The following is an 18,794-nucleotide window of genomic DNA, read 5'->3' on the forward strand; positions in this document are numbered from 1 at the left end:
GCAGTAAGCAGCTCCAGACCCCGAAATCAATGTCTGAGACACTTAAACATACTCACTTATTCCTATTTCCTCAGATCTCCATGTAGGCTGGGCTACACACCTATACACAGGGACAATACCCATTGAGCTGCACTTACACTTTAGCACTTACAGCTTATTTTGTTAAACTGATTCAGAAACTGTGTAACAGAAAAGGAAGGAACACATGCTTAGCAGTCTTAACTGCATTGCCTTTACTTTCAAGACACTCCGAAGTTACTGATTACTGAAAATAACAAATGTCCTGATACACACCCTCCCATGACTCTATGGTTTATCAGCAAGCAGTCATGCCAAATTTTCCTGGATAACCCCAAATTTTGAAGTTATCTTTCAGTGTTTTTGAAACAAAATGTTTGCTCTAAATTTGAAAAATTGTGGGAAAACGCCAGCAGATCTGGGACTTCTGCCCCTCCTCCCCAAAACGTGCACATACATGAAACAGCAGAATGTTTCCTGGTGCCACATGACCCCAGTGACACTACTGGTTTGGGTGGAATGAATTTGCATGGTCACCATGCTTCATGAACACACTATACTGAACTAAAACCATAGGAAAGTAGAGCTGGAAGGGACTTGTGGAGATTATCTAGTCCAGCTCCTTGTTCAAGGTTCAATCAATCCTGTCCAAATCATCCTAGACAAATGTTTGTCTAGCATGCTTATAAAAATTTCCAAGGGTGGAGATTCTACCAGCTGTCTAGGTAGCTTATTCCAAAAGAGGCAAAGCTAGCTAGACTGGGCTCAGTGTGATCTTATTAACCTCCCCATAGCCCCATGCCGAGGTGGCTACATGTATAAGAAACAGTTTATAGCACTTTCACTTCCAATTACAGAGGTGTGTGGAACATATGGATGTATGTCCCAGAAGTTCCTGCTGACAACTGGTCATTTCATGGAAGACATTAATTCATGGCCATTGAAAGCTGTTGCACCCAGACTGAAATTTTGTGGCTCTGGATGTCAAATATCCTCTCAGACACAGCAGTTGTCTGGAATACAGCCCAATAGGATGCTTCTGGGCAAGTCCACACTAGCACAGTCTGAAGTTCCAGTGTTCAACACAGGAGCAAAACAGATTTCACAATTTGATGTCATGAACAAGTGATGTAGTATCAAGCCCAGGCCTTGACAGCATTTTAGTAAAGAAGCTGGCTCCTTGCCTAGCACCACATTAGTTGTAGAATATGAAGAGGTCAGAGCAAGAGTGGATTCTCTACAACCAGAACAATTAAGTCTTGAAAATGTACATACAAAAAAGGGCTAAATCAGGTCATTAGCTGTGTTGATGTGCAGCACTTATCGACTTAAATTGGATTTCCTCCAGACACTCTGGAGCTCTTATGGACACTTTAAATATTTTACAGACATTTCCTTTGTACTAGTTCTCCTTTGCTGGTAACTGGAGAAGTAGCATAACTTGGGTGGAGCGTGAGGCACCAGCTCCCAGTGCCAGCTATAAGGAGGTGCCATAATCCACACCAACTCCTGCCAGAAGCGTTTGTCATGGCAGGTGCATCCCTGCAGCCAATATGTATTTACCTGGGGAGGGAGAAAGGGGAGTGAGTGGGGCCCCAGGATCAGCTCCCAGGGAGCCTGGCCAAGGGGCTGCTGCCACTAGAGCTGATCTGATGCTGCTACAACAGCAGCAGCAACACCTGTAGCCCAGACAGGTAAGATTTCCCTTTCCCTCATACACACACCCCACAGGTCTACGGTGGTCAGCATACCCTTGAACTCCCACCCTGTCCTGGGTGCTCAATGAGCTCACTACGCCTCTGCACTGGAGGATAATGATGGACACTTCATCTGAGAAGTCTAGACTTTAATGAAATTAGATTCATGGGCCACATCCAGATGAGCACGGATGTGCAATATGTGGCACCACAGACCATCTATTGCACCACACATGCATGCATTCCCCATGCTGCTATCTTGCAGCATGGCGGGGGGGAGGGCAGGGGATTGGACCCAAGGTGATCCCAGGTCAAAAAGCCCCACACCAAATAAAAGCAGGGTGGTGCATGTGGTGGTAGTGCACTCCCCAAAACCAGAGCCTAGCAAGCTGAAGCCATACTCTAGCTGCTGGCCAGGCTCCCAGATGCAGCACTACAGCTGCAGCACCGCAGCTCCCAGGCTCCCAGCACCATGGCTGCAGCTCCCTAAGGCCCTCAGGACCCCAGGTAAGGCTTCTGGGGACATCACACATGCTGGCCTCAGCCTCCTCTATCCCACTTGTGGTAACCAGCTGCATGCCAGAAGATGTATGGCACAGGTGTTCTCTGAAAGACAACTAGCAGCTGCACAAGGTGCTGCTACTTGTCCCCAGGGAAACAAAAGTCCATGCTCATGTGGCTGCAGCCATGCAGTCCTTAAGCTTCTTAGTAGTACTGTAGCAGTTCCCTGCTGTGACTGGCACAGGATGGGAATGAGAAAAGGCCTTTTGGTGTTCTTCCTCCCTGCCTCTCCATATACTTTCACAATTTGCTCTTATACATTCATGGCTTGTCCGTGTTCTAAGCTTTCTATTTCAGAGTTATTGATCTGTAAGGTACACAGCTGTAAAAGAGGTTTAGGCTACAGTGAATTTTAAATCCGATTGAAATGGTGATAGGAAAAGTATCTACTTTTCATGTTAACTAAGGATTAAAGCTGTACAACATTTGAGGCAGCCACATTCAGCTCCCCAAAGATTGCACCACTCCATCAAACTGTTGCAAAGCCTAAACAGGACCTTATCAAACTTGATTTAAAACAGCCATTTTTCACTGAAGGAGTTTCATATTGTCAGGGAGAACATGCTGCAAAATGTTTGCGCTGTTACTTTTTGTACAGTACTCTGTATCTCATGATAGGAATAAACTGTAGTATTGTTGCTTTGGTGATATTTTTTAATGATATGGAAAAATTATCTGGTCAAATTAAAGATGAGCTTGTAATATCTGTTGTACTGTGGGTCTGGGTCCTGAGAGTCTGAATGTTCCAATAAACAGCAATTGGAGATGCCAGAGATTCCAAGAATCAAGTCTATGTTTGTCAGTATCATTATATTTGTTACCAATATCAAGCTTCATACAGCAAATGGCTTGTTTTATTGGGTCTGCTCTGTTGCTAGTAATTAGGCAATTTAATTCAGGCAACATCCTGCCCTTCTTTCCCTTTAGTACATATTTTAATAACTGGTACTGATAAATTGTGCCCAACATAACTGGAGAAACAAAGGCTATGGGAGAGTACTAAAACAGGGCTCACTGAGCATTTAGCAGAATTTTTTTAATGGTATCAGAATATTGTTGTTGTGCAGGTTAAACTATGAGAGAATTGGATTCATCCTTCACAGGCGAAGACGACTGCATCCAGCAGGGCAGGGCGGGGGGGGGAGGAGTGAGAGGGGTGGAAGAAGGGAAAGAAAAAGGGAAGAAGAAAATAGAAAAAGGAGAAAAAAGGAAAAGGGAAGAGAACGAAGGGGGTGGAGGCTAGGTCAAGTGAGTACGTAGATGACTTGTAAGTCCGATCTTTGCTTTGAACAATCTGCTGCAGCAGGGGCAGGAGAGTGATGAGGACTGGATATGGGTCTTTTGTAACCTGAGAACTTTGTCTTAATGATCCTTTTCAAGAAATGAATACATGTAATTTCGGTTTTGGAAATCAACACTGCCTCTGTTTATGGGCTTTATCCAGATCAGTAATTTCATCCACAACCTCCCTGCCTGTATAATCACAGAGGCTGCTACCCAGTGAGACAACAATTCTTTTCTCCTGGGAAATAGCTGAGAGAAACTGATTCTGACATTTTGAAAATATGATTGCAGTCCAGGAAAACACTCAGCACCTCTCCTTTCAGTGAAGCCTATGATATCCTTCCGGTGTTCACTGACACACAAGAAGCCCTCACAGGCCTGTATGAATAACTGAATTTTTGGTTCAACAGCCAAACAAAACAAAAAGCAGTTTGTGTTGAACTTAAATGCTCTTTTGTTTGCTAGGTATTTTTTGATTTGAAAAGCAAAAGAATATTTAGAATACATATGAATGAATATATATATATTCATTTAATGACAAACAAAACATTCTGTTCAACCCAAGACAGGTATTTATAGGAAAGGCAAAGGAAAGGTTAGAGAAGTGGTTCTCAACCTTTTGTGGACTCCAGGTATCTATTATTAGATTCAAAGCACCTCTTGGAAAATGGCAGTTCTTAGCTTTCACTCATTTTTTTATGAGTGAAAAATAATGGAGCAATTCTTCTATTGCAAAGATCTCAAAGGCCAGATACAGATGTGCAGATACGTGTGGTCTGTGGCATCACAAACTTTGCAGCACCACAACCTGCATGCCTAGCCTGTTAAAATGTGCCCTGAGCTGCAAATTTGCAGTGCAGGAGCTAAATTTGCTACCGGGAAATCCCGGTAGCAAAAATGCAATGACACAGAAAAAAGCATCACAGTGCATGCAAGAGGGTCGTTGTGGGAAATGCTCTGGCTGCTGGCCAAAGCCTCTCCACTACTTTAGTTGTCCCTCATCTCAGCACAGCAGCAGTCGGGAAGAGCAGGAAAATAGCAGCTTCCCTGAAGCAGGGCAATTGCCCCACACCAAACAGTATATGTGCAGGGGTGTATACTGAGGCAAAAAGTAGTGGCAAAAATTTTTGCCACAGCAAGGACATGCCCCTGCATGTGGGGATGCACCCAGAAAGACCACAACAGGTCAGGTATATTTATGACACTATAGATTCCTATATGAAATCTTTGGATTTATTTTGTGAATCTTGTAACAATGCCAATATTGTACAGTCCCCTGGTTGAGATTCATTAGGTTAAAGTAAAAAAAAAAGAACAGGAGGAGATTTTTTTTGCCCACATTCCCCACCCCGTTATCCAGCGGCTTCGGAGTCTGCATACTAAACATCCAGACTACCATGCTAGAGAGTCAGTCAGTCTCACTCGCTCACTCACTCAATATTGTTTCACTTTCTGTGGGGTGCTTAAGTTTCAACAACCTTTTTCCTAAGGCTGGAAAGGTTTAAGACAGGGAAGAGCTGGCAGCTGTAAAAGATAAACTCTTGAGGTACCTTCCAGACCCATTTCTTTTTGAGTCTAAGAGAGATTAAGTAAGAACTATCTAAATCCTGGCAATTAGGATGCTGTCCTGGTTGATGGGAGGCCAAAGTTCAAATCCACTCTGCCCAGTGCAGAGCAGCATCAGTTATGCATTTAACTAACCCCCTCCTTCAAGAGTCTACACTAATTCGTGTGACTGAGAAGGTAGGCAGAGCAGAAGTGATGAGACAAGCCCTAAAATAGGGATTAACAAGGTAGGGGATGTAAAACCTTAGCCTGAAAATCGAGCTTGAATTCCATACCCTTATGTTAAAGACTCACATTTAAATATTGTATGATTTGCTGCTTTTAACCATTTGTCAACTATATTAGTTAGTGTTGAGAATACTACAAAATAGTCTAAATTTTCAAATTTAAAATATCCAAAGTGAGGCAGCAAAATGAAACGGTTCTGATTTTAAGAGGTATTGACTTATATGGAGCTACACCTACTCTTTGTTCAGAGCTGTACTTATGGAGTCTTAGTCCACAGACTAAATCCATAGGCAAGCTGTTAGGTAATACAGTAACACAAACAATAATATAATATAACTGGTTTTGCTGGAATACTTGCCTGATGTATCGTTTATGGATTATGAGTAAATGCTGATTTCACTTAAGCTAACTGTGTTTCATATGGATAGACTGAGAAAGGAAGGGGGAAAATGCAATCCATTAAATGGATAGAACCCGGATTTAAGCTCAGTGAACCCTCCGGAAGCAGTATTTATTTCACATCCTATTTCAGTAACGGGAATAAGTTTGTAAAGCCATTACCCAGTGACTAGCATGTATTCTGAAGTAGCAAATTACATTTGCCCTATTGACAGTTTTAAATCCATTGAGCTCATTCGTGTTTATCTTACTTCCAATTGCCCACAGAGAGACAAGATCTTTGAGAGAACTATTGTCACAAAAACCAAACACACTTCTCTGATTAGTATTACTAATCAGAAAACCCCCTGACCAAAATTTCTTGCACAAAGATAAGCAGTAACTTTTTCTTATTTTGTTACCTATAAAAGGTCATGGCAATTATATACCTATAAAAGGAACACACTGCATATTATGCTGCAAATTGCTTTAAAGACATGCACAGTTTTCAGGCAGTAAAAAAAAAAAAAAAAAAAAAAAAAAAAAAAAAAAAAAAAAGGTCCAATCCTGTAATGGTAGTCTCAACTCACTTCCATGAGAGAAAGTGATGTCCAGCAACTTACATGGTAGAGAAGAAGTGCCAGAGAGAGTATGCATTTCTGTTACATATAATAGATTTAGAAAAAAAACTGGTAGTAGACTATGGTCCATGGCCTCAGGGTTTACAGTGACTAATGATGGATGGAACTTGCCTTGCTACGAATATGTTACTATGTGAAAGAAAAGAGAAAGAGAGACAGCATAACAAAGACAATTAATGGACTGTAGACTATTCTGCCGAGAATGGTGCAAAAGTGTGGGAAGCTAATGATAAAGAGTGGAGAGGCAGGAGAAATGTTATTACTGCCAAATCCCTTTCTCATAAATTTCTCATTGTTATATTTAGACCACTGGGCAACACAGCATCCCAGTTCCCACACAGGAGACCTGACAGGGAATTTCTCCAAGAGCACCTATTCTCTTTCAGACATAAGGGGCCCTAGCCTGCTTTTATTCAGGTCAATGGGATTTTTGCCACCAACTTCAAGGAAGCAGGTTCTTGCATAATATTTGTCTACAAAAGTTTCCTGGACATTATATTTGGTGGTATCACTTCATCTTCTCGCTTCCACTCTGAAATAAAACTGAATTTGCTTCTTTGTTTTAAGGTAGATTTTCCTTTTTAATACAGTTCACTACATGAAGCTAATGCAAAAACAACAGTATTATGGGCCTGATTTTCCTGTTTCTTACACCAGTTACACACCTGTGTAACTCCATCAATTCTAGAAAAGTCACTTCTAATGTACACTAGCTAAAGTTGAGTAAAAAGCTTCACCTGTGCAAAAGGTCTAGACTCTTTGGCTGCTGCCAATAATCTTGCAGCACTATGATCCTTGATGACAGTGTGCCCTGGTGCTATTCTCATGTTACAACAAAACAGAAGCTGTTCTATCTACCTTCAGGTGTTTCTGCTAAAATGACCCTGGGGACCAACAGTGAGACCCTGGGGCACGGAGAAAACCAGGCTGTGGATCCTTTCACTTAGCACTGGGGGAGGGGGTCAAACTCATTTGTTCCTCCTGAGCCATATTTAGGGCTCCTTACTAGCCAGATACAGATGCACCTTCAGCATCAGGGCAAATGGAAGAGGCACTTAATTCCTGTAGTTGTTTGAACCATGGGGCTTAATGCTGCATTTGCTGACCCTGCCACCACCAAAATGAGTCCCCATCTGGGCTTCATACTCTGGAATTCAGTGACAAGGTAAGCCACGGCAGCTTTTACCTCTGTACATGCCTGAGTCTTTGGGTTGGCTCATGGAACTGCAGAACTTAACGTTATAGCCGCTTACCTTGCCCCTGAATTCCTGGCCCCTCCAGGAGCTTTTGGGCCTTATGACACAGCATGTTTGACACTCTTGGATCAGCCATATTTCTTACGCAGCCTAGCCTGGCTCCATGCAACCAGAGAATGCACCTACACTATACTTCCATGGCACATTCTACTGGCTTTGGGCCAGTTTACACAAAAGAAATTAGGTCAACATAGTGGAGAATCTGGGGCATAATTTACACTTTCCAACTTCTGTGTCCAAGAATTCTATCCACAATTAATTTTTGTGTGGAATCTAAAGTTCTAAATTTCTGTGGTAGCGCTGGGGTGAGAGACCCAAGAAAGGGTATGGTACTACCTGAAAGCTTGTCTATGTCCCTCCCAATTATACAGTTGGTTCAATAAAAGATATCTTCCACAAAAATCCTCGCCTCTTGTAAATTTCCATGAACATGCAAATTTGAGGCAGGGTTTTTGCCTCAGTGCACATGTTCGGACATGCACTTTGTTGTGGAGCAAATTGTGCCACTTGGCCAGGCAAATTGTGCCTGGCTTCTCCCAGATCTGCAGCCAGAAGGAGCGAGAGCCTGGGACTAGTACCTGTCTTGGCCCCATCAGTACAAAAAGCTGCCCTGTCAAGCTCAGGGCTACTTGCTCTCAAGATCTTCTGGGGCCTAGACAATTGGTACCTGGGGTCACTACCCCTTGTGCCAGCTGGATTGCTGAAGCAACCCTGAGAATGCCCTGCACCCTTTACCCACTGCAGCAGTCTCGCAGTGGGGGCTGCTACCTGGCTGTGACCTGCTGCACACCTGCCAGACCCAGATGAGGCATCTGCCCCTCTGAGCCAGCTGCCAGTGGGCTGTGGCTGCAAAGTTGGCCTTTGTGTGGCACTACTGCCATGTGTGCACCCTGCCCGGCCATTTGGACAGCTATCACCCAGAAGATGTTCTGGGTGTGGTGGCCTGCTTTGAACTGTCAAAGCATGTCCTCCTGGCCCCAATTGGCCAGGAGGTCAGCCACAGCCAACTGGGGTCAAGGTGCCAGCTCTGAGGAAGAAGGGTCCTGCCAGTGGCCTCCCTAGCAGGAATTCTGGTGTTCCGTATTTGAAAACTGAAAAATCCCTGATAAAAAAATCCCAAAGTCACTCTGTAAAATACCCCCAAATCCATGTTCCTCCACAATTAAAACAAAAGACCACTAGAGAGAGAGAGAGAGAGAGTGAGACAGAGATCAGTTGGGCAATGTTTTATTAATATATCTACAGTGTTAAAGCAATATGGAAGACTTCCAGTGTCTCTATAACCATAATAAAGTGAATTTTAAATATATGTTTCATGAATATATGTTTTGCTGCCCCCCCACGGGGGCTACTACCCCCAAAAAGGGGCCACAGCCCCCTGACAGGGGCCACAGGCCCTGCCCCACCCTGCTGGCTCCCCCAGCCAACTGGATTGCACCCCACATGGCCCCATCCCCTGTTGGGTCCTGCAGCCCCCCAGATGGCAGCCCCCCCAGCCCGCCGTACTTCCTCAGACCCCCCAATGGCTGCAAAACCCAGCCCCATTCCCCACTTGCATCCCCAGCCCCCCATGGCTGCCTCCCCAACCCCAACCCCCAGCACTTAAAAAATAAAAAAAAAGCCTCTACTCGCTGATAAGGGGCTTGGGGGGCTTCAGGGCTCCTGGCAGAGCCCCCCAGGGCAGAAGGGGGCAGCAGGGCCCAGGCTGGGGCCACTGGGGCTGTCACCCAGCCCTGCACTGTGCGGGCAGGGCCCCAGTGACCCAGGTGGCAGCTCAAACTGCCAGTAAGTGCTGGGGTTTGTTTTTTGGGGGTTTTTTTTCCCCCTGGGATGCTGGGGTAGTGGGAGGCAGAGATCGGGGGGGCTGGGGAGAGGATGGGGCTGGGTGGGGAAGGGATCGGGGGCAGGTGGGGGGGCAGGGCGGGGCAGAGTTGGGGGGATGGGGGAGTGGGCAAGGCCAGCAGAGGTCCCTCCCATGGTCCCCTCCCCCCTCCTCCAGCCTCTCCGACCCCTTACTTACCGGCAGCAGAGCCTGGGTCCAGCTCCCTGCTGCTGACATGCTGCCTGCCCTGCACAGACAGGCAGCATGCTTCAGCATGAGGGCAAGGGCTAACCATAGAGACACTCTGGCAGCCAGAGCATCTCTGTGGAGGACCCAGCCTCCGGTTGACTCAGGGCACTGTCTGGGACAGTGTCCTGCCCCGCTTTTTTTTTCTGCGGGGTTTTTTGACCCTTGGATATCCAGGGGTCTAATTTTGCCCCTGCACTGCAAATCTGCAGCAAGGGGAACATTTTCCCGTTCCTGCTTGTGCCTCTTGCAGCATTTCAAGGGGGTCTGAGATGCTGCAGAGGCACGTGGGGGCTCGGCTGAATGCACCTCGAAAGCCCAGCTATGCCATGAGATGTCTGACATCAACACTGGTGTACCTGTATGACATACAGGAGAAAGAAGCTCAAGTTGTTCCTGACTCTATTAGATTATATTTAATGGGGGGGGGAGGGGAGGGGAGGTATACAAATATGGATTATCATTAAAGATGGCCCAAATTCTCACAACGCAGAGACTGCACTTCCAGGTCTATTCTACACTGCACCAGTTGTCCATGCATTTAGAGAGCACTGTTTCCCCTCTGAAAACTGTGATACTGTACATATGAGCAATGCAAATAGCGTTACAGTATTTTTCATTTTCACAGCTACATCTAGAGTTAATCATGTGCAACATAATTCATTAAGAAAAATGTTCCTTGTTAAAATGCCTAGATTTATCTTCAAAGAATGTGTTGTGTTTCTGGTTTCGTTTGTTCAGGGTTTTTGGGAAGGGAGAAACAAATCTTCACAGAAGATGATAACTGAATAAAAATATACTGGATTTGAAGTCAAAAGTACTGAACACTCCCAATTCAAATTAAAGTCATTGTTTGCTGTGGAAACTTAGCACGTGGAAAAAAAAACTCAGACCTTCTTATTTATCCTTTGGATACATCTGTTGAAAGACAGGGATTAAGGTAGAGCTACCGGATACTGGAAGATGACATAGTGGATAAGCAAACCACAAGTGGGAGAGGTAAAGTAACTATCATTTCCAGAAAAATGTAAAAATCTACCTGAAATGTTTTAGAAATTTCTCACAGTTGAGATATTCACTTTGATTTGAGAGAAACTGTGACAGAATACCTACAACAGACAAGTACTACCAACGACAAACTTTTTTAATACTGAATGTAAAGTGTCTTGCTTATGCCCAAAGTGTAGCTGATTTTTTGGGGCTTCTTAGTAATATTTCTGGTAATAATATGCAGTGTTAATATTTTTCCAACTCTCTTTCAAAACTAGAATTTGGGTGTGGTTACAATGCCAAATGAAATCTTCAAGTGGAAAGCTTCCCATTATCTTAAAGACTCTAGGGGGAAGATTGTTAAGCTGTGGTACTCATTGATGCAACATTTTAGAAAGAAGGAACTTGAGCCCCAGAGCTCTCACCTCAGAAGAGACTGAAATGGGGATGGAGGTAATGTACTTCAGCCTCTTGATCACAATATTAGACATGTTCCAAGGCAATGGCATCATCTGTTCCCAAACCAATGCAGCCACTGTGCCAACTGATGTACTCAGGGATGTTAGGCGAATTATAGGTGCCCAATCTGTCTAGAAGTGACTCTCTCTAGATTGCAGAGAACTGTAGCTCTTCCACAGCATGCTTTAAGAAACAGAAGGGAGATCCTGGAAAGAAAACAACTAATTGCACAGATCTGCTTTGGAATATCACCACCAAGAGCTGTAGGGGGTCTAGTTCATTCTATCAGGGAGCAACACCTGATTGGAAGAGTTTACTTGTTAAATGAAATGTAGGAATGTAATAAAGGTAATTATTTTCTTACTCTAAAGTCTCAATCTTAAAACCATGAAAAAGACCCAAAGGAACATCAACTGCTGTATGAGGCAGATGCCCTAAAATAGAAGTTTCAAAATTGTTTGCCCCTACAGGGTGGATCTAGACCATGGAGCTTTTTCTAGGCTGGATCCAAAATTCAGGGCTTCCCACTAGCTAGACAATCCACAAGTGGAGGTGGCAACATTAATTCCCAGAGCTGCTGGAACCTAGGGAGTTAACATCATGGTTGCTTACCCCCTCCTTCTTTTCCCCTGCACTGCCAGTTTTAGTCACCAGGGGTGACTAAAAACCCTGATTTTGGTGGCAGTTAATGGTTGGATGGAGACAAGTGACATTAATGTCCTGGATTCCGGAGCCACCCAAAACAGCAGAGGCTGTAGCAGCTGTAGCAATAAGCGTCACAGCCTGTAAGTTTGATACCCCTGCCCTAGTGAATCTCTAGCATAACAATCACTATGCCAACATATAGAAGTAAGCAAAAAGGGACTAGCTATTTCAAGTTAAACAGCTTTGTCTTTTCTGAATGGAGAACTAAATCCTCAGTGCTGTACTTTATATTACAGCTGTTGTGTTACACTTCAGTGCTTCTTGACTATATCAGTAACATAATTTCAAAGGTCTGATGCAGGTCCTAGTAAAAATCAATGGAAAAGCTTTTATTGACTTCACTGGGAACAGGATCAGGTTGTAATCGTGTTCACGGCAGGGAAAGAGATTGGGCTGGTAATCCTTTACAGTCCTGCCAGGAATGTCATGTGATTCATCATTTGCCCTGTTTGGTTTGCAGTCATACTACTATCTGGCTGCTGGAATGCTAAAACTTATCTAATGCTCAACCTTTTAGGTAATCTTGATCTTTGTTAGGACGTTTCCTTCTAATTACTGAAGAATATTTCAATATTTGTCTTTTTTCTACTGGCAATCATGCCTGCTCCACAAGAGCGAGGACAGACTAGGCCTCTTGTTGGTAATGCCCAACACCTTGCCACACCATGACAAAAATAGGACACAGTGGGCATCTGCTACATTCCACCAGCCTGGGAAAGTCAGCCTACAAACTAAGACAGTTATTATACAGACAGCTTGAGTAACAAACTGTGCTGTATGTGATATGTTGTGAGTTCAGCAACAACATTCTGGACACTGCTGTGTTGAACTAACAGTTATTTTTATTACAATTCTCTGGAATCATATCCAGGGTGGATTTTAACAGTTGCATCAGTATGCAAATCTTATACCTGCTCTGTCTCTGACTTGATCCAGTCCAGTCCTGTGGAGAGAGAGAAACCAAGCAAGCCTCTGGCTCCTCATGACAGAGAAAATGGAGTCCCCAGTGCTGCAAAACTGCCACAAAGCAAACTGAACCCCGCTGTGCTTAACAAGAGGGCTTTGGCCTTAAAGGAACACAATACCATGCGTGATGCCCTTCTACGAACGGAAAGAAATGTATATACTTAATTGTTTGCTGCTCCACCACCCCCTGCAACTAAAAAAAAAAAGTATAGGAATCAGTTCTACCATCAACACTGACAAGGGATTCTTAGGGTAATTCATCTTTCACTATGCTGGCTGTTCATGGGTGGCTTCAAAGAACTGAAAGAACAGATCAGTCATTTCAGCACAAAAGTTCTGCCTTAAGAACTGGCACTTCTCAGGATAATCAGTTCTGGTGGATTAGCATGACCTCCTGACACCTGTCTTATAAACAGCTCCTATTTTTTCCCCAGTTATATATTTTAATAACTGTGGAAAAAGCTATACTACTCCAGCTTTAGACATTGGGCAATTCAGAGGTGACTGCATTGAATGGTGAAACTCAATCTTCTGAATTTCCTGAACTGGCCAAAGACTTTTTCCATAGTTATATTATATGGGCAGTGGTCATGGAACTGAAGCAGGGGCTATACTTGGCTATTGTACACCAGTTCCTGTAAACTTTTGTTGTGTGTCCCAATTTGTATCTAGACTGTTAGTTCTTTGAGGCCAGTACATTCTCACTTTCATTCTCTGTGTGTGTGTGCACAGCAGAACAGAAACCCTTTACAGAATACTTAATAATAGTTTTCTTATATTTATTTTGACAAAAGTATTTCCCCCAATGTTGTTGATTGCTTGAGCCATATTCTTTCTGTTCTGGAAGCTGCATATTGCTTTGTATTTAAAAATTAAAGGCACCTGAGAACAACCACTTCTGCTAGCCATTGGGTATTTCTTGGATGTTATAGCAAAGGTGCTAAAGGGTCATGCTAAATGTGTACCACTTCCTTTAGTCTCTCTCTCAAACAGCCCGGTTGGCCTGCTAAAATCAGAACTACTTGTTTGTGTTTAATTTTGTGTAACCTTTATGTAATCACATCTTTCTAACGAGGAATAAATAGATTCTTTACAATTTTTGGAACCAGTCATACTACAGAGATCCAGAAGATTTCATGCCACAGAATCTGTAAGGCCACGATATAGCCTTGATTTTGTTTCATGAGTTGTGAAGCTGTAATTCTTATGTTCAGTGTCTTTGAAGCAGCAGGATCTTCTGATTTGTGCTCTCAGCTCTAGTCTACCTTAACATATATGATTTCTGCATAAGTTTTCTTTTCTTTGTTTCACTTTGCCTTATATGAATATATGAAAATATTACCTTATTTTAACAGCTTGCACAGTGATGAAAGATAAAAATAACACAGCACAAGAGAAATCACTTTAAAAATCAATTTTTCAGCTGTAAACCTTTTATAGGAACCAAACTTGTCTGAGACTAAATGATTAAATTTACCAGAAGTCACAAGTATCCTCCACAGTGGTTCTGCTGAGTACAAAATGTCAAAGGAAAATAGCTGGACTTCTCACCAAATAGTTCAGAATATGAACTATAAATGTTTTTTTGCAAAGATCTATCAAGAGCTTAATTCAGCTCCAAACTCAAGTACTTTATACAATTCACAAATTACTCCCTTTGCTTCTTACTGTTATGTTCCATTTCTACTAAATCAAGTACATTTGTGTAGTGGGCAGGAAAAAAAAAAAAGTGCTTGGAAACTTCACTCTCTACCTCACCCTCTACAAGCATGGAAAAATCAAGCTTCTGCTGTGAATGTTTTCTGCTGATTTATGTCTACAATGAGCACTTTGTCATTATTGTGCATGTTATCCGTTCCCAAGTACAGTGTTTTCCCATTCAGAAAATCTTATGACATGTACAGTTGCCCCTGTGGGATTCTTGGGTGTGCAGGAAAGGAAGGACTGGGTATACAATATTCATTTAGACCTCTGGAGAATATACATATCAACTTCTGGGGCATATTTCATTTAAGAATATCTGGATTATGCATGCAAAAGAAAATGATGTAAAAGTTACAGCTCATAAAAGTTAATTTCTCTACAAACAAGTCTTCCATTCTAACCCCATCTCTAGACTGTAACTGCCCTCACAAACAATGACTAGTAACCTTGCCAAATCAGTGCAGACTTAGTGATTTAAAAAAAAAAACTTTTATTATTCCTTATTATTTTTATTACAGCAATGTTTATAAACCCCAGAGGACATTCAGTGAAACAAGATATGGAAACACAGAAAGAGTCTCTATACTGAACAGCTTGCATTTAAAATATACAAGACAGATGGAGGATGCATAGGCAGAGAAGAACAAAATGATTTGCCCTAGGTTGCACGAGAGGTCAATAATAGATCTTTGAACAGAAATACAAAGTCCTGATCCTGTGCCCTACTCATTACCTCCAACAGTTGGGAAACAAGTTGATACCAGAAAAATAATATTCACTTTTGACCTTGGTTCAAGACATATGAAGCTTGTGTATGAATACAGTCTCCTAAGAGAAAGTTGTAATCTGGTGTTCAGGGAAAAATAGTATAGTGTATGTAATACTAGATTTTTTATAAATAGAGAAAATGTAATGTAGGGCTACAGAAACATATGGTAGTACAATCTCATAGATTTAGCCTTTGCAGAATTTTATATATGCATTGTTTTCTACCAAACCAAACATCTTCAGCAATGGTAATCAACATATTGGTTTGCTTAAACTTTTGAAGGAATTGTATCCTGAAAACTAAGTGTAAAAATAACCATACAGGCATTTTATGCTTATTAGTTTCACTGCCTTGTTTAGCCAATACAATCCATTTACAAGTCAAAAGAGCTTTTTTTCAGTGCTGGCACTGAATACTCAACTAGAGATCTAACATTTAGTTGAAATATTTATTCCTCTTGTTATCATTAGTGGTAAAGGGTTGAATTTTGCCAAATGTGTGAAGCTGAACAGAATCTATTTAATTTACTTCTACTTGCATTGATTCAGCAGTGCTAAATAGCAGGAACAGGACAGTTAAGCAGGGAGATAAGACTCAATGACGCACCAGGAACAGAGAGTTGCTGAGTAAGAAGCAGCCATTTCTAGCCCTTTCCTTCTCTTTCTGGCATTGCCATAAAATCACTTCACTAGGGTCAGTAATGGGCAAATAGTAATTAATTCTTAAAACAAAGTTCCCAACTCTTAAGTTTCTGGAGATAAGGCAGTACAAAATCAGAGTCACAGGCCTTGTTTTAAGAAAGTGGATCAGTAAACGCTCAAGTTTAAGCACGAGTATTCAATAGCCTTCAGTGGGATTACTGATGCACTTTACATTAAACTTATGCCTTAATATTTTGATTAATTGGAGCTGAAATCCCACCCACCATTCACTCTTCAGGCTTTGAAAGGTTTTATTTTATTTCTGAGGTAGTTTATTGAATAGGGAAGTGTCAACATAAAGAAGAGAAAAAATCATATTGAGCATTGTTTTTTTCTATTTTCATCATTAGTAGCTTCTAAAATGGTATTAGAAATATAGTAGAAAAACAATATTTTGGGTTTACACACGCATTATCTGTGCATTCTACAGAATATTCTGTATGTTGAGATGCACTGTTTTTTTTCCCCAGTATAATCAATTTGTTAGGTTCCCCTGTTGTTCTTTCTTGTTCATTCCCAAAGCAACAGGGGGAAGAAGAGTTTCTTTCAAATAAAGTGACTGCTGGAAAACCACAAAAATTAGTTCTCAGCATACTAGTACTTTGGGGGTCTGTACCTACAGAAAACTTCTTTTAATTGACTGTAGGCAAACAAGGTTCCTTGGGTGAATCTGATATCTACAACCTACACCACTTTAATTGACTGTATACTTCAAGATATTTTAAAATAATGTGCCCGAGTCATTCATAAATTAGTCATGACATTACAACAGACAATCCAAAGAACAATTCTCGTTTTACTTTCTATTTTAGTACAGCATTTTTGTTATTTGCATGTTATTTTTCATACTGTGTATTATTAAAAACAATTCTAGAAGCCTAAAACTACTAAACATTTTACAGTTTAACTGAATACTGTGATGGAGAACAAAATGATCAAGAAATAATTGTATCCTGTCATGTGATCATTGTCTTCAAAAGTTTTGGTTGGACACCCCCCCTCCCCCCAACGACATTGACTTCAACAGACTGAGACTAGTTTATGTCAGTTAAGGAGTTACTGTATTTGTACTTTTTTTTTTAAGGTAGAAAATCATTTTAGATCACCTGTCTAATCTTTTCCCTCAATGACATATGCTATCTTTTTCATTCACGAGAGGTAGAAAGTCTAGGCTTGGCTTTAACACTTTTGCTTGCTACATAACAAATAGTGTTATATTTAAAGAAAAAATTGAATCACTAGCTCAAAGCACTTCACAGAGATGAGCATTGTTCCCCTGTTCTAGAGTTGGGATAAGAAGGGACAAGAGGAGCTAAATGCCTTGCACAAGGTCACATTGGGCAGCTTGTAGCAAGGTCAAGCAACAAATCATTCCCAATTCTCAGTGCTCAGTTCTGCCACCTAAGCTACAAGTTTTAGAACACAAAAAGCTTTCACAGATGTGGTGCTAGGACCTTGGCACTCCTGAACAAACAACACAACAGGGGTCAAACCTAGATTTTGAAAGTGTCCACATAACTAAGAAACATTAAGCAACAACATTCACCTACATTTTAAACATGTGGACCTAAGACATATTAAACACCAATATTAAATAGTAAACTCCTAACACATCCTGTTTTCAGCCAACAACAAATAAACATGAAGACACCATGCAAAAGCCCAGTACTAAAGAAACCTGTACAGTTGATACACTTCTAGCCAGCCCCAAGGTTTGCCAGCAATGAAGCAGAGCAGCTGGCTTTCCTCTTTCAGTCTCCCCTCTCTCCCAATGGGGAAAACAGCCAGACTGATTTCCAAAGGGAAGCAGAATGATACCAAAAAGACATGAAACTGAGCAAAATAGATACAGATATAGATATCCTTGAAGAATCCTAGGGGTCTGGTCGTCATGGAAACAAGTCCCCACTAATGGGCTTTCCTAGATAAGGGTGATGAATGTCCCAGTCCCATAAATTAGTAGGATCCAGGCACGATTAAGAGTCAAGGGAGGGCCAAGCCTGGATGCAGAGCCTGGCTCTCAGTTTGCCCTTTCCATCAGTGTACTCGGCTGGGCACTTCACATCCCCTGTGGGCTGCCTTCCTGTCCGAGGAGGCACAGAAAGTTTCCCAAATCCGAGCTGACAAAGGGGCCGGGTAGAAAAGGGGGTGGGGGGAGCTGCCAAGACCCTCCCGCCCACCGTGTCCTTCTTACCTACCTGCGAAGCGGCGGCTGCCAGGCAGCAGGACCCGGTGCCTGCAGGTTTCTCGCCAGCAGGGAATCTCCTGCCTTTCACATCACGCCCTCGGTTGCCCCCAGCCCTCCCGAGACGGGGCCGCTGGGGTCTGCCCCCGCCCGGGCGGAGACCAGGCTCTCTGGACCCCTCCCGAGATGCCACTCACCTGGGGGAGCCCGAGCCCGCCCCTGCTCCTGCCCTGCGGGCTCTGCCTGCCGGGTCATCGGCCCCTGCCTGCGGGGCTGGCGCACGCCGGGGCGGGAAAGCGCCGCCCGTAGCCTCCTTCCTCCTCCCAGCCGGGGCGGGCGCTGCTTAGCTGGTGCCTGGCTGCAGCATCCCTCCCCGGGGCGGGGGCTGCTCCGCGGCCGGGCTGACAGGGAGCGAGAGCCGCCGCCTCCTCCTGCAAGCCGCGGCGAGGCGGGGGCGCTCTCGGCTCAGTGCCTTCGCCACAAAAGTTGCGCCCCTGCGATACCAAGTCGGGCTGTGGGGGCACCGCTGCGCTTCGGGCACAGCCCCGCCTGGTCCCCCCGCTGGAGGAGGTCTGAGGGGCAAGCGGCCTCCCAGGGCAGCTGCTGGCTCGCCCCGGC

General features: G+C 43.2%; 1 protein-coding gene across 8 annotated transcripts in view; it reads right to left on the reverse strand.

The window, feature by feature from the left end:
- Positions 1 to 18,557, reverse strand: part of SHISAL1 (shisa like 1) — a 172,044-nt gene extending 153,487 nt beyond the window's left edge. For 4 of the 8 annotated variants that reach the window (XM_059726649.1, XM_059726650.1, XM_059726648.1 and 1 more), the window contains exon 1: positions 18,190 to 18,554. The gene's annotated coding sequence lies outside the window, so the exon portion shown is untranslated. Of the gene's footprint in view, positions 1 to 18,185 lie in introns of all 8 variants that reach the window. The other 4 variants (XR_009461848.1, XR_002092025.2, XR_002092026.2 and 1 more) reach the window with 3 other exon arrangements.
- Between the last annotated feature and the right edge of the window lie 237 nt (positions 18,558 to 18,794).

The sequence above is a fragment of the Alligator mississippiensis genome, chromosome 4, assembly GCF_030867095.1.
Source record: "Alligator mississippiensis isolate rAllMis1 chromosome 4, rAllMis1, whole genome shotgun sequence".
Classification (NCBI taxonomy): domain Eukaryota; kingdom Metazoa; phylum Chordata; order Crocodylia; family Alligatoridae; genus Alligator; species Alligator mississippiensis.